The 15,134-nt window shown below is 42.7% G+C and overlaps 1 long non-coding RNA gene across 3 annotated transcripts; it reads right to left on the bottom strand.

Moving 5' to 3' along the window:
* Positions 1–312: 312 nt before the first annotated feature.
* Positions 313–15,120, bottom strand: LOC143180361 (uncharacterized). 3 transcript variants are annotated; one of them, XR_013002115.1, is made up of 3 exons: positions 15,017–15,120; positions 3,115–3,405; positions 313–713 (listed from the first exon to the last, which is right to left on the bottom strand). It is a non-coding gene; the product is annotated as an uncharacterized LOC143180361 (long non-coding RNA). The 3 variants fall into 3 exon arrangements; XR_013002116.1 differs by having other exon boundaries at positions 3,115–3,386; positions 15,017–15,087; XR_013002114.1 differs by lacking the exon at positions 15,017–15,120 and adding an exon at positions 3,592–4,024 and having other exon boundaries at positions 3,115–3,386.
* Between the last annotated feature and the right edge of the window lie 14 nt (positions 15,121–15,134).

Raw genomic sequence — 15,134 nt, 5'->3', positions numbered from 1 at the left:
TTTCTTTTTCCGGCATAGAATATTTAGTAACAAGACTCGAAAATCGATCTGAGCGCCACCATACATGGCGCGACTTTACTACAAATTTCAAATATCACTAAACTCTCCACTATGTAACGTAAAAGTTTAGTATCATCTTATTCTAAGCAACTATTTAACTAAAGCTAAACAAAGTAAAATAAGCAAAATAATAAATATTCTTCGTGCCAGTTCTACACTTTTGAGTTTAAATCATTTCTTTGAATTCCCTTCAGAAAAACATGAATAATTGTAACAAAAATGTAACTTATGCTAATTGCATAGGGCCTAAGAAATACTTAAAACGTATCCAATGTACGTCGATTACCTCCAAGCTTTGGCATCTTCCGAAAATAAAAGAAATTTATCAGTAATTTGCATAAACAAGAGACACCGATCTCACATGCAAACGATTCTTCTTCCACTCGACGAGGAATCCCCTGTGAAAGGCACGGAAACGTCCTGTGTTTTGTACATAGATGATACTGGGGGGGTTGTAAAAAGACAACGTGCTGCTGGAGCGTGGCTGGCAACTGGCCAGTAACTTTTGCCATTGAGTTTATACGGACCGAAAATAAGTGGTCGGTATCAAGACAGGAACAGTGACACAGGTTCGATCTCCTCGTTCGACCCTTGAAGACCGGTTTGTCCTCTGGCGAACATCGAAACAGTTCGTGGGATCATTGTTCGAACAGCTGCGAGAAATTCGCGCGGATAAGCAGTTATTTGTGTTAACATTAGATCTACGCGAGGATGGGGCATTTGGGGAGGTGTCTATTCCCTTGATCCACACATTTACGTATCTACTTATTGGCTAATCGTCATTTACATACTATTAATAGTAACATCAGTAACTGTACTTATAATTCAATGAAATGTAAGTCGAAGGACATGCAATTTAGATGGCAATGTACAAAGTGGAAGTACAATTATTGTACAGCATCTCAAGTTTTTGAATTTTTAAAAATTTTCAAATTTTCAACGGTATAATTGTTGAATATTTTAAAGTTTTAACGGTCAAATTTTCAAATTTTTAACGGTTGAAATTTCAAATTTTTGAATTTTTAAAATATTTGTAATTTTCAAATTTGTAACAGCTAAATTTTTGAATTTCAAAATTTCAAATTCTTAACGGTCAAATTTTCAAATTTTTAACGGTTGAAATTTCAAATTTTTGAATTTTTAAAATATTTGTAATTTTCAAATTTGTAGCGGTCAAATTTTTGAATTTAAAAATTTCTAATTTTTAACGGTCAAATTTTCAAATTTTTAACGGTCAAATTTTCAAATTTTTAACGGTTGAAATTTCAAATTTTTGAATTTTTAAAATATTTGTAATTTTCAAATTTGTAACGGTCAAATTTTTGAATTTCAAAATTTCAAATTTTTAACAGTCAGATTTTCAAATTTTTAGACAGAAGACAATAAGGTCTTCAATTACATATAAATTCCCCGTTAGTAGTAATAAATGAAGTTAAATAATTTCATAGTACCAAGTACAACGTGCAGAATTTATATTCTAAATGCTGAGAAGTAAAGGATGTTCTTTCGATCCATACTGATCCTTGATCCTTGACCCAACATAAAAAAGAATTGAATGTAAATATCATAAAACAACATTTGCATCTACTTTTACGACTTGACCGGAAACCGTATATTTGGCATCGCACTAGATGCGCGCATCAGAACGAGTAACCTTGCAATCGAAATGTACGCGTGGTGATCTCAGGCATACGAATCATCGAACAGATGACAGAAATCTATAAGCAGCCATTGCCAGTGGTGGAGGCACGACTATTTACAGTGCAGTGGGTTGAGGAGGTTTTAGTCAGACGCAAACTACCTTATTTCTTCGAAGGGAGATAGAGGACAATAAAGAAAGGGTAATAAGTTTTTTTCAGGCACCATTTTTTTGAGAGATTCTATACAGTCCTTTTTCCTTACTATTTCCAAGCTTACTTTGACCTCTAACTCTGAATCAACTCGTGCTGGTGATTGGTCAGAGTACATAGCGAATCATCCAGGGCCAGTCAGCCCAACGTCAGCGTCACAAACCGTGTGCACCGTCGTTGGATTAAAAATAAATGCGACCCGGAAAGGCAGTCAATGTCAGATAATTGCAATCCGATTCCGGGTGCTGGATTTCCCCCAGATTTCCCTCGGCAGCTGGGAAACGACCGGCGAACCCTTTGTTTTAACACGGCTCGGTCCAAATTGAAACGCTCTAATCCGGCTGAAAATACGCGAGATAAGTGTGACACATTTAGGCGGACGCGAAAATCGATACTCGACTATTCCTCCCATGTCGAGTGTCAATGATTAACGACTCGTTTACCGGCAACTGTACCAGGGCGGCTGCGTACATACATATAGTCAAGTAACAGGAAACGGGACCGCCGTTACTATGATTAATTAATCCTCGAATCTATCCCGAAGAATCGGATCGATTCGCAATCTGATAGCAGCGCAGCGTCATTAAATTACAATGCGTGCTCATCGATGACGAACGTCGAAATAATGGATCAACTATCTGGAACTTCCTATCGCGACTTGCAATCAAGTATTGAGTGATCCTGCGGATTGCGCGGCTTTTATACGCGGAGGTACACTCGAAAAGGAGCACCTGAGTCAACTACAATAATTAAATCTGCGAGTTGAAGAACAGTACAAGTCCGAAAATCACATCTTGGGATGTTTAATTTCGACGTGTAGTTCTATGCATTTTACATGCCTGGCTTCGAAGCTAAAGTATATTAAGTCCATTCCAACTCACCGATTTAATTTGATCAAAAGCTAGAAACAATACTGAAGAAATAAATTCAATAGAATGGAACCTGAATAACTCAGACCTCTATCAATTAACACTACAAAGATTCATTCAACCATCTTGATCTAGTTGCTCATTAAAAAAATTCAATCTTTATCTCTCATTTTTAACTACCATAAAAGACACCGCTTAAGCTAAAGATTGAATGTCCAAGGCAAAGTAGATAACCAGTTTAATCCTGATGGATTAACAGTGTATTTTATAGAGGACAGTTTGAACGCGAGATATTGCCCCAGAATCGATAGATTAATAAGGAAGACAAACCATACCTGTTATTAGTTCCGATTGTCCGTGTTTACCTCGGGCAGTCGCTGTTCATTCGCGTCAGGCGCGACGATTATTATTCCGCTGTTTGCGCTCGAAAAGGGGATGAGAGAATCAGCTCGGTGGAAGTCTATCTTAGCCTGGATGAGAAGGGAACCGGAAGGAGATGGGATTCAGGCGGGCAGTGGCGATGAATCGCTGAGGCTATTCGTGCTGGAGGATCCTTCGTCGGCTCGCGGTCCTATCGAGCTATTGGAGACCGTTCGAATGCATAATCCTAAAGCAAACAAGTTTATCTGTCCTTTACATCGAAGTCGAGAGTCACTTGTTCTACGCGGTCTCGTTTCTGATCGATGCGATGCAACGTCCACTCGAACGAGCTCCAAGCAGAAAAGAGGAGCTCGACGATGGCCTTCGATGTTCCGTGATCTCTGGCCTGCCTGCCACCGATTTTCAGCCGGAAATTTCTGTCAATGACGTACCTACCGAGATTTAATTCTTTGGCAGCAGGCCCGAGTCGGCGCTCGTCTCTCCAGATGTCACAAAACCTTCAATGTTGCCTCCATTTCTATCTCTCTCTTCCTCGTTTTTTATTCATTCAGGAGCTGAAACGAGCGCTTCATAAAATTCGCCCAATTCATTTCCGTCGATCTGCGTTCACTAAAAACAAGTGTTTCGGGGAATTTACGGCCAAGCTTTAAAATAAATATGTACAGAGTGATTCGATGGAAGGGTATGGCACGTTAAATGGTTGTATGCAGCTATGAAATTTTGTTTCGTATAAAATAGATTTTTCTTCTTTTTTTTTTTTAAATTTAATATTACTCGTAACTTTAACGAAATAAAAGTATAGTAGAGCTTCCCATATCCAAATCTATATTATTCAAATATTATCCAAACATTTCCATATCTGAACACTTTTTGTCTCTCTATTAATTTAGATACGGAAGACCTTACTGTATAAATTGTTTCACGAAAAAATTGGTCTCAGGAAGACGTGTCTCAATTGGCCATGCACTAGCATTCTCTCTCTTTTCAGAAAAAGAGAATGGAATTTCCTCGAATAGAACAAAGGTGAAGAGTAAAATGTATGACTCTTAAACACTCTACCAAAATTTTTCACGCTCGTTCTGAAACACTCTGTACATATATATAAAAAAAAAGAAGAAACAAAGAGAGTGCAAAAGCCTCAGCTTTTGTCTCATCTCGTGTGCATGCTCGCGTATTTTTATACTTGCATACGTGGCTCTGTTGCAGAAACAAAGCGAACTGAAACGAGAGAAAAGAAAGGCGAACTGCTAGTTTAACTGTCTCAAGCAGCGTTTATTTCGTTTCTTAATCAAGTCAGAGCAGTTCTTTAAAAAATCAGTTTCGCGCTTTCGTGACTCGTGGCGAGAACGCGTTACAATTACGCTTCGTGTGTTTACGGAGGTTCAATGTGGGATTTTTCTTTCGAGGGGATCGGGCCAGGGGGAAGAATGACAACGGTGTGTCCATCTGTATGTATAATGAACGATGCTGTGTGTCTGTCTGTGTGTATGTGTTTGTGAAACTTTACACGTCGGATAAATCGCTCGAATCATACCATTCGTATATACTTCTCATACGTATTTATATATGTATAAAGTCTCGATGTCCTCCCCCCCTTATTTTTTTTTCGGAGGGGGACGCGCAACAACGATGCCTTCTTTCCTTCCCCTTTACGTTCGTCCTCGAAGGAGCTCGCGAGCACGACGAAAGGGTTGCATTACGAGCAAGGAAACACGTGCTGGACGCAACACGGCGAGCATATGACTCTCCTCGCATACAATTATTATAATTACGTATTATTCCATAGTGATGTAATGTACGATTAAAGAGATCAAACATTTGCATTGTCGCCTTAAGAAAACCACGTTTTAACCCTAACAAACTTAGCGCGTAAATCATCTTCTATATATATAAATATATATACGTATACGTACATATATAAATCATATCGCGTATGTACATATTTCAGAAGTGACACGACCCAAAAAAGGGGATGTTCTCTAGGGAAAGCAAAAAATTATTTATGAGCTTAGATGGAAGTTTATTATTAAACAAATAATATTGCCTTAGATGATTTTCTTCTCACTATTTAAATAATCTGTAATTTATATTTTAAGATTTCCACGAATAAACTCTACAACTTTGAAGTTTTTAACTAGTAAAATTTTTGTAAGGAATGGGGGTGTATTTACCAGTCCGATTCATGACTCGAAGATCGAGTATTCCGAGTTCTGTCACTTTTGAAATACACGTGCGACATATATATACACATATGTATACCAAAGGAGAAAGTGATGCCGCGCGGCGCATACTTCCGAACGATCTGCGGAACTTTTATGCGTCTCTCGATAGAATAAAAAGAAGAGAACCCCGTCGATCAGAGGTCTGGAGTTGCCGCTGCAACTGATTTGCAAAAACGAAAAAAAAAAAAAAAAATAAAAAGAAAAAAGACGGGGAAAAACAAAAAAAAGAGACGTATCAGTGAACGTGCGTGTCAGGGGGTACGAAAAAGTCACTGAACCCATTCGATTCGCTTTTAAAACGGTCTCTCCCTCGGGGAGAGGTCAATTCATTGTTTTTTTTTTATCTTTTCTCATATTACGTATATATACAAATCGAGGTACACGATCGAATACAGACGTTCGCATAGACACACGCGTATATCGTTTAAAGGTCGATTAAAATTAGACGCAACGCATGGACACGAAACTCGCGATGCAAATGGAGTAACTATTATAATACAGTTTCATGAGTGAAGAATGACGATGTAGGAGTGGTAGGGTGGCTAAAGTATCTTAACGCGTGAAAGACATTATCGTTCCTCTCTCTCTCTCATTCTCTCACACTCTCTCATACACTCTCCTATTCTACATGTTACAGCGGCGTGTTCGAGCACGGGAACGCGCGCGTCGCGTTATTAGAAAACATAGAAAAGGCCTTAGAAGCGGGCAGGTCGACTAAAACGAACGATATTACACCGAAGAGAAACGTATTACCGTGGAACGAACGGACACCGCTTCCTGAAGACGGTAGAACAAGTGCGTGCAGCGATGTACGCGAGACGAATCGCACGTAACATCCACAGGCAAATACGTATGCACAGTCGCGCATGCATGCTGTGTATGTGTGTATGGGTGTGGACGAAGGTGAATACATACTTTTTACAGGACTCCAGTTTCATCGTACAAACGTGATGAGCGGTTACGAAATTCTAACGGCAGCGTGCTTCTTTTCTACCTTCTCCTCTCTCTCCTCTCCTCTTCTCTCTCATTTCCTCCCAACAGAATCCTTGTTTGCACAACGATCGGTCTCGTGCTCGCGTGCCACGTGTTCCATCCAGCCGAGACACACGATCGTTCCCGGGTGTATCAACCTGGATCGCGAACCGTATCGATTTCATTTACGAGCGCAGGGGTGAAAGGTCGACAGAGCGGCCTGCAGCGAAATTCATCGCGTTTGTTTACGGGAGCATGGAAAGCTTTTTCGTGGTTCGATGGTTTAGTGGTGCTGCTCTATAGGCTCGTTCAGATTAGTCAAGTTATATACTTCAATTCAAGTAGCTTGAAGTCAAGTTACTTGAATTCAAGCGCGGTAGTATGTATCGATCAATGTGTATTTCAAGACAAGGTAAAGTTGAACACCTCAATTTCACTTGAAGCTTGAAAAGACATTTCGAGTCAAGTGAACGACAGGTTCACATTGGTCAAGTTCTCTAAAATTACTTGAATAATCTGTACAAGTTTCATCTCTCTGTGCCAGTTTCGTCGCGATCTTAAACAATTCCCAGTATTTCGATTCTGTATGTTTTTAACAAACACTCGACGCGTATCACGCTCGACGATAGAATGCACGCGGCTGAGCACGTTTCACGTGGGCAGATAAAAACGCACGGTTCGACGGAGGTGAAATAAAATCGCGATACGGTACGGTGCGCGATCAACTGGTCGTCCCCTCCGGAAGAGAGGCGCGGAGAGGGAGGAATAAATACAGTGTTTCCTCGCTATAGACTCACCACTCACTGACGAGTTTACTTTTATTTATATACTGGTAGTCCATTAGGGTCTTCCTAACGATGTGATAATGTACAAGAAAACTCGTTTCCTCTAAATAATTTCAAGATATAGTGCATACAGCAGCGAGCTTATAACGAGACAATACTGTACATACGTGTCGAAAAATTAAGGTTCCCGTCGCTGCCGATAACAAAGGGATAGAAGAATGAAATGGTTCGTTTTACGACAGCCTGACTTTTGCTTTCGTTCACTCCCGAGGATCTTCTTTCTTCTTCGCCGTCTAATTCGTTTCGTTTTCGTTCACCTCAGCCGTTTGCGCGTACGTTTCAGAGCAGGTGAATTTAGCACCTGAGGAGTAGCATGCTTCAACTGTGTCTCCACCAACACGGTTTGCACTCAGCGCTTCCAAAGTTTCTATAATCGCCACTCGATCTTTCAGTGAACACTAAAACAACTTTTAGGAAATTCAATTTCCATACTGGTCGTCAATAGGTAGCAACAGGTGAGCCAATAAACGACTATTCTTACGATAGAATCAGGTGAAAACTCAACTGCTCCGAATCACAGCTATCCTCGGTCCTTACTTAGTATCACTTAATTACCACTACAGGCTTAACGAATATTATTTATCATTTATCGTCTCACCTCGATCCCCAGCATATTTCGAGCGCGATGCGAACGACAGTTTTCTTCATTACTAAGAGCGTGATTCGCGACGTGCAACGATCCAAGAGGAAACGGAACGATCGAAGGTTGAGGACGAGCCAGAAATCGGGCAACACCCGACCAAACGACGTTCACTGTTCGTGTTTAACTTTCGGACGATGATTGAAGCGAAGGAGAAACGAAGAGAGAGAAAGAGAGCGGGGGGACCGGGAAGAGGGAAGGTCACGGAACGAGGCGGTCGCGTTCAACGAACTTGGAGCCACCGCGGCACGCCGATCTGCTCAATAAATCTGCGTCTCCAGAGATTAATTACGAACCCCTTAATTACCTGTACAAACGCGAATTACAAATATACATAAATATAGATATTGAAAAAGTACGATTTCTCAGTCCTTCCTTCGTCTTTCTCTCCCACCTCTCCCCCCTATCATTTTTCTTGTTCATTAGCTATGAAACGTGGTTGTTGGTACGTGTAGCGAAATAATTAGAGGATTTCTTGAGAGGGAAATGAAACGACGTGATTTTGAGTAAATGAAAAAGGAGTTGCAATTTAGTGATATTAATGCTCTTGCAGTTACCTTGAGTAAATATTGCACTTTCATCTACGTGATTGATAATAAATCCTGGCAAGCATTTCAAGATGATAAGGAACTAAATAAATTAAACACGTACTAAAATCGAATAAAATTCTAAAAAAGAAAAATTGTACATTTCCAAATACGAGAGAAATAATAAAATTCTTGCACATATAATCCCTCAATTATTTCGAGTAAAATATTTCTAAATGAATCTACGTATCACGATTAACATACAAGGAGCAAGCAAAATCTCCTTTCAATCTCGTTCTCCAAATCGAACTCTCTTCGACCATCTAATATGCATATTAAAATACACCGATAATGCAACATGTGCAACGCGTAATATACATTATACATATACTACATAAATGTATATTTATCAGCATGAAGGATGCCACCGCGTCACACGTGCGTTCCTCACTATATTTCACAGCATATTTAACCCATGATCGCAAAAGGTGGACTTTCGACGTGTCAAAGCCAAGGTGGTATGCGACAAATCCCTTTTTCATCAACCCTTCGAGCGCTGAAATTTCAATGCTTAACGTACACTGCGACAGTCACTAGTTTTCACCTAAATGCAAATATCCATCCAAAACACTCCAAGGATTGGAGATTAGAACTCAGTCTTAATACTGTTACGAGCGCCGAGTAGATCTCCACTGCCAACTGGTGCTCGCAGGAAACACCTGAGAAGAGAATCCAGAAGTATCGATCTGAGCCGTCAGTCCTGAGTCAGTCGTTGACAGATGCTACGGTGGTCTGCGCCATCTGTCATTGTATCCTTCTGTACATATAAACCGTAAATAAGCAATCGTTGTGCGCATAGCGTGTGTCGTAATTATCCTGGGCCGTAAACTGTAGCTCGCAACAATACCATTACTTTCGGCTCACACTATGCAGTATCGTTATCAATACAGATATGTAAAGCCAAAGAGTTAGGATCTGTCATATCCCACCTTAGCAACGCCAAATGAACCCTTCCGCAACAGTTGACCTACTGGTACGTCAAAGCCTTATTGGTTCCAGTATACTTCTATCCTTCTCCGTACCAGAGCCAGCCCGTGACAGTCGTTGCAAACGGGTTAAATAATCGAAGAGAATAACCGCTCCTGATCGATGCACGTCGCGGTTTCCCTTTCCTCGACCTGCAGAGACTCGGCGCAGCTCTGCAGCCACGCGAATTCTCTGTCCCCATCCACTCCTGTTCGTTGCAAATCGCTCCAAGTAGGTTTCGGTATGTCGTCGTCCACCTACGCGCCTAGTCGCGCCTCCTCGCGCCTCCTCGCGCCTCCTCGCGCCTCCTCGCTACTGTCCGCGCGAGCCGATCGGACGGCCGATTTCGAGCGACGATTATCCGCGAATAAACCTCGTCCCACGATCAATCGAACGTCTGCGTTCTCGTGGCCAGCGTCGAAGAGGACGCACACCAGCGGCCTGCGTATCGGAGAGCCCTAACGTGCATTTCCGCCAGATATATCGTGAAAATCCGCAGCGGGGTTTATTTTTAATAGGGAGGCTTTGATGTCGTCGGGGTCCTTTTATAAAATTCACCGTCCCAGCGGCTCGCGCAGGCCTATAAATATGTACAACGTCGCTAGTATCGAACCAGTCTCGATCACAGGGGTGAGACGCGTCTCAGTGTCCTTTAAGGCTTCGGCGACGCTCCTGTTTCAACGAAACTCGAACTCGGGATGCTAAGGATCGCAGGGTTTATTCCCTATGAACGATCGGAGCTGTGAGCAGGCCTGTGCAACTTGACGCTTCTTGGAGCAGTTCTTAGCGAGAGCAGAGAGTGGTCGAGAGCAAGACACGCCTCTGAGGGTACTGCTACCATGGTGGGGGATTTGTGAATAATGGAGAATAGCACTGTTTGGGCCCCTCGTTCGTCTGTTTTCCTTCTACGCTAAGCTTATCTTCTGTTACTATATCGAACCGTTCCTGATAATGCAGACAAAGTGGGGTTCCAAGGACAGCGCGCTCACACTATGGTGATTCCATGCTATTTTATAGCTGGCGATCTGGCTTGCTCCTGATGTTCTATGCTCTGCTTAAAAGCAAAAGTGCTCTTGCTCTTGGAAGCACAGGACAAGTTGCACAGGCCTGTGATGGTGAGCGAAAGGCACCGAGGGAAACAGACAAGCGCGAAGCAGAAGCGAATAAAACCGTGCTGCGAGCTTTTCTGTCCCTTTTCCCTCCAGCGCTTGAAGGAAGGGTCGAACCTTCTTCGAGACAATTAGGACACACCCTCGTTTGCTTAGAGTTAGGGCCTCGACCTCGAAGCAACCGCGCTCACATCCTGCCCCGTGTATTATAAGTCTAAAGCTATCACTTAAACCTCGTTGGTGGCGGGACGCGTTGCATGAGTACTAAAAAGCGATAAAAGAAAGAAATAAATGATAATGATCTTACATCTGTACACTTAGGTATTCTTGTCGAAGGTTCATGCGCAATCTTCTTCGAGATCAGTCGACGGACATTACGACACGCGTAACAAAGATACTACAGTGTTGAGCTGAAGTTGCACGAACGACAACGTGAAACGTGCTGTCACACGTTTAATCACAGTAAAAGCAGTGAGTGAATGAGTGAGTGAATGAGTGAGTGAGTGAGTGAGTGAGTGAGCGATCGATAAATTAAGCGAACGAAGGAAACTCGCGATATCTGTTAATAATAAACAGGAGAGTGGTGTACGCCTGCCGCGACCCGCGTGCTTCTATTTGTCATTGTGTACGTGTGTTTTGTGTCTATTTTGCGATCAGGTGAAAACAAAGTGTGCCACGACACACCGCTTGTGTGAAGCGCGCGCGTCTATATGCGGTCGACGCGCGCTTTACTATCTAGGGAGTACGCGCGTTTCATCGGAAATTTTGTCGGATGAATATGGGGGACTAGGTTTCGTAAACACGAGGTCCGACGCAAGAAACACGAGACTGCGCTTGCAACCTCTACTCATAAAATTAATCGGCTTATGAGCTCCGACAAAATGCAGGATGCCTCGATTATGATTACGTAGTTCACTCTTAATTGCAGGTAACAGGTTTTTCGAAAATTTCGCAGCGTTTCTTGAAACAGAATTTAAGCTCGACTATTAATTATGAACTTCTTTCGACACTGAGTACCACGCTACACTCACTTCACTAAAAGTTTCTACCATTTATACAGCGACCTGTGCTTTAAGTAAAATTTCTCTTAACTCATTTTTGTTCCTTTTATACTGTCTCTAGATACTCTTTCGTTCTATTCAACAACACACTGACCACTAAACTGTGTTCTTGTAGAAAAGATCCTAACAATCGACAAAGACTGTTTTTGTTCTGAATTCAATTATATACTACAAGAGGATCCCCAAGTTCCCCACGTTAATCCAGTGAACCCATAACCAGGCATCCCTACTCCTAGCAGGCGGTCATAATTGAATGGATGAATTTTGTGAGCGAAAATTTCAAGTGCAATCCTCTTTTCTTTCGTATCAGATCTCATAAGACAACGCGATACGGTATCGCCTGTACCTACGAGGGTCGAACTTACACATAGAGGGAGAAGGGTGTACTGTATTATTGGCAGTGGTATTAACGATCGATCTTGGATCACGTTTAACGCTAAAGGAACGCCGAGCGAAATTAATGGACGCGAGACCACGAAGATCGATCGACTTGCTCGCTTCCTCTCCGCGGCGAAGCGCGGATCAGCCTTTGCACGGCATACGAAAATTGCTCGGTCTCTCTCACGAAATTAATCGTGAACGGCCGCGAATCAGCGGTGGTACGCTCTACGTGAATGAAAGAGGGTTCGTGTAATCACAAACGAAGAAGAAGAGAAAGAAGAAAAATAAAGAAGAAGACGAAAAGAAGAAGGAACCGTGAAAGACAAGAGTGCTTGTGTAATAATATCGTGCAACGTTTCACGAGACCGTTTCGTTCTTTCTCACTCCGTGTGTAACGCGCTTAGAGCTGGCTACTTCTCACTACGCACGTGCTTCTCGTAATCCTGACGCCTTTAGTTAGCGTTACAACGTAACATATAATATATACGCACTTTGCATGTGTCAGTGATTATGAAAGTGGTCTAGACTGACCACCTCAAAATTTCAATTCACAATCTTTCAGTGACGTCTTACGAACAATAGTCAAAAAATCCCATCACTTAATATCGTTGAAAAAGTATCCAATATGATACCTAAAACGAAAAGGACTTGTACTATTTTCATAATCAGTGACACATGCCCATATATATATAATATATATACTTTTTTATCTATGTTCATCAGTATGAACCCCAAATACGCCTAAATCCCATATCACAAGATATCCTGTTCAGTATCACGATTTTTCTTAATAAACCCCGTGCCTTCTCCTTTCTACAGGAGCTTCGACTCGCGACCCCTTCGATGGAATCGTCTTACGTCGTTGCTGGCTCTGTTATCGTTCCTCTTTCTCTCTACCTCGTGATCGTTTTCTTCCTGTCGTCCCAATCCCTTGCTTTTACGATCGTTGTACATGCCTCCGTGTTCGCGACTTTCCGTCAACGTCAGAACACGCTCCGCTTTGTACGCCTCTTATCCGTTCCGACTACCTAAAATTAGCATGAATTCGTTTTGCGCCAGGGTCGCCGCGAGGATGCAACCCGACTCGCTTCTCTCTTCTCTCTGCCCTCTCCAGAGATTCGCGCGCGCGTCGATGATGTTTCGGCCTTTGTTTCGCCGCGAGGATGCTCCTCGGGATCATCCCCAGCCGAGCGGCTTCAGCGCGAAATGAATCGTGCAATCTCGCTGATATTGGATCGCAAAGTGAATTTCGCGGGGCAGAGAGTCGTTCGTTCCTCGGTCGACGAGCGAGACGACTCGTTGCTCGTTGCTATTCGATCGTGTCCGTGTGAAATGCGTAGAAATCGTAAACGGGTTAAAATCAACCCCTTAATGCTCGGTTTTTCTTATCAACGTTATCACGTGACCATCTGAAACGACCTACTGTCCCAGGAAGTCAACTGCACAGCTCGTGTTAGCTGAACGTAGACCTATCACGTGGTAGACTAAATTCGTGTTATATGTTCTGAGCGTGAGCCTTAAGGGGTTAAACTTAAGGGAACACAAAATGCAAAGTGGAGGCCTTAAATGCCACGTTGTTCGTTTGGTGTCGAATAAATCGTAAATGCCGCTGGACAGTGTATGGTGTACAGAGGTAAAAATGATTTTAAAAAAAGAAAAAAAAAGGCAGTGATAAAACATAGAACACTTCTGTGAGTATTTGTTCGCGAGGATATTAATTAAAACCTAATACTAGATGATGGGTAAAATGGACGAATTCAAAGAAAGATGCTGTTTGAGACTTCTGTGTCAATCGTGCCTTTTCGGAAACGTGAGCGAGTATAAATATTCGAATTTCCAAGAAAAACGAGATTTCTATTACAGAAGTGTCAAACGGAATCAGCTATAAAAACTGGGCCGAGAGAGCCCCGAATATCTCATTCAAAAGGAAGAGAAATAAATTAAGGTAATCATGCCCAGAGGAGGATAAAGTCCAAAGGTTAAGTATCTGAGCGTGTCTTTACTGATTCTAAAATTAGACGTATTAGTCTGACCGTGTATAAATCGTTGATACGCTTTTCAGTCGATGGAGTTCGATTCATTTTTAATGGTTGAGCAATCTGTGCTTCCCGGAGGGGAGAGATCGCGAAAACTTATGACCAAATCGAATCGACTCGAATTAGCCAAATCTCCAATATTTACCGTCGAATGAAACATTCATAGCTTGATTCGACGTGATTAAAATGCTTCTAAAAGTAGCACTTACTTAAAAAATCAGTACCGTCATGATAAAGAATAAAATAGTTTCTTCGCGTCCCATCGAATCCGAAACTTCGAGTATTCGAGGCGTTCTTGCAGCGAATATTCATTCCGCGATAACGAAGAACAAGCTCCTTCGATAACAAGGCGCTTATTCGTTCGGAGCAGAAAATCAACGCTCTCTTCTACTCGATATCGACGGCATTAGGAAGGAACCTTCTGACCTAAAAAGGTCAGATGACTCTATTCAACGTCGAGGCCACATGCCCTTTGATTATTAGATTCCTGGTCGCGTGAAAGGCTCGTATATCGGCCTCACTGACGTCTACCTATCACCGAACGAGCTTCGCCGCCAACCGAATAACCTCTCGACTCTGTGGCCCGATCGATTCATCGACCTTGCGCGAATCTTTGGCTCATCGGCTCCCCTTGGCGCAATAACCTCGCGGTCGTCCGCGCGACGACGGGACGCAACAGACGCAGAGTGCCAATATTATGGATGGAAGGAATCTAACAGACCACTTCAGCCACACTTGGACCGCTGTGAACGATACTCTACAAGCTGACTAATGTATGTTTTTGCCACTCGTCAGGAGGGTCCTCACGCGTGCCCTGTCCAGCTCGACGTGCCCAGGCACTCAATTCTCTAACACTCGATTCTTGTTTCTTATGAAACTACGCGAAACGCTCCCCTGGACACTCGACTCTGCTCGAGCCGCGTTACAGTCTAACCCTCCGTCACTTTCGCTGTCTACACACCTTCCATCCACAATTGCGAGCGCGTAGATGAACATCGAGAGCCTGAACGGTCGGCTAAGTAACACAGAGTACACACCTCTGTCGAGCCCGACTGCAACGAGACCAATCTCCATAGATCCTCTTCGAGGAGCCTGGATCCGTGATGCGACGCGATCGAGCCTAACGAGGTACACGACCGACCTCTCCTAAGTTCC

Source organism: Calliopsis andreniformis, chromosome 6 (assembly GCF_051401765.1).
Source record: "Calliopsis andreniformis isolate RMS-2024a chromosome 6, iyCalAndr_principal, whole genome shotgun sequence".
Taxonomy (NCBI): domain Eukaryota; kingdom Metazoa; phylum Arthropoda; class Insecta; order Hymenoptera; family Andrenidae; genus Calliopsis; species Calliopsis andreniformis.
This window is presented reverse-complemented; position numbering and strand designations above follow the sequence as displayed.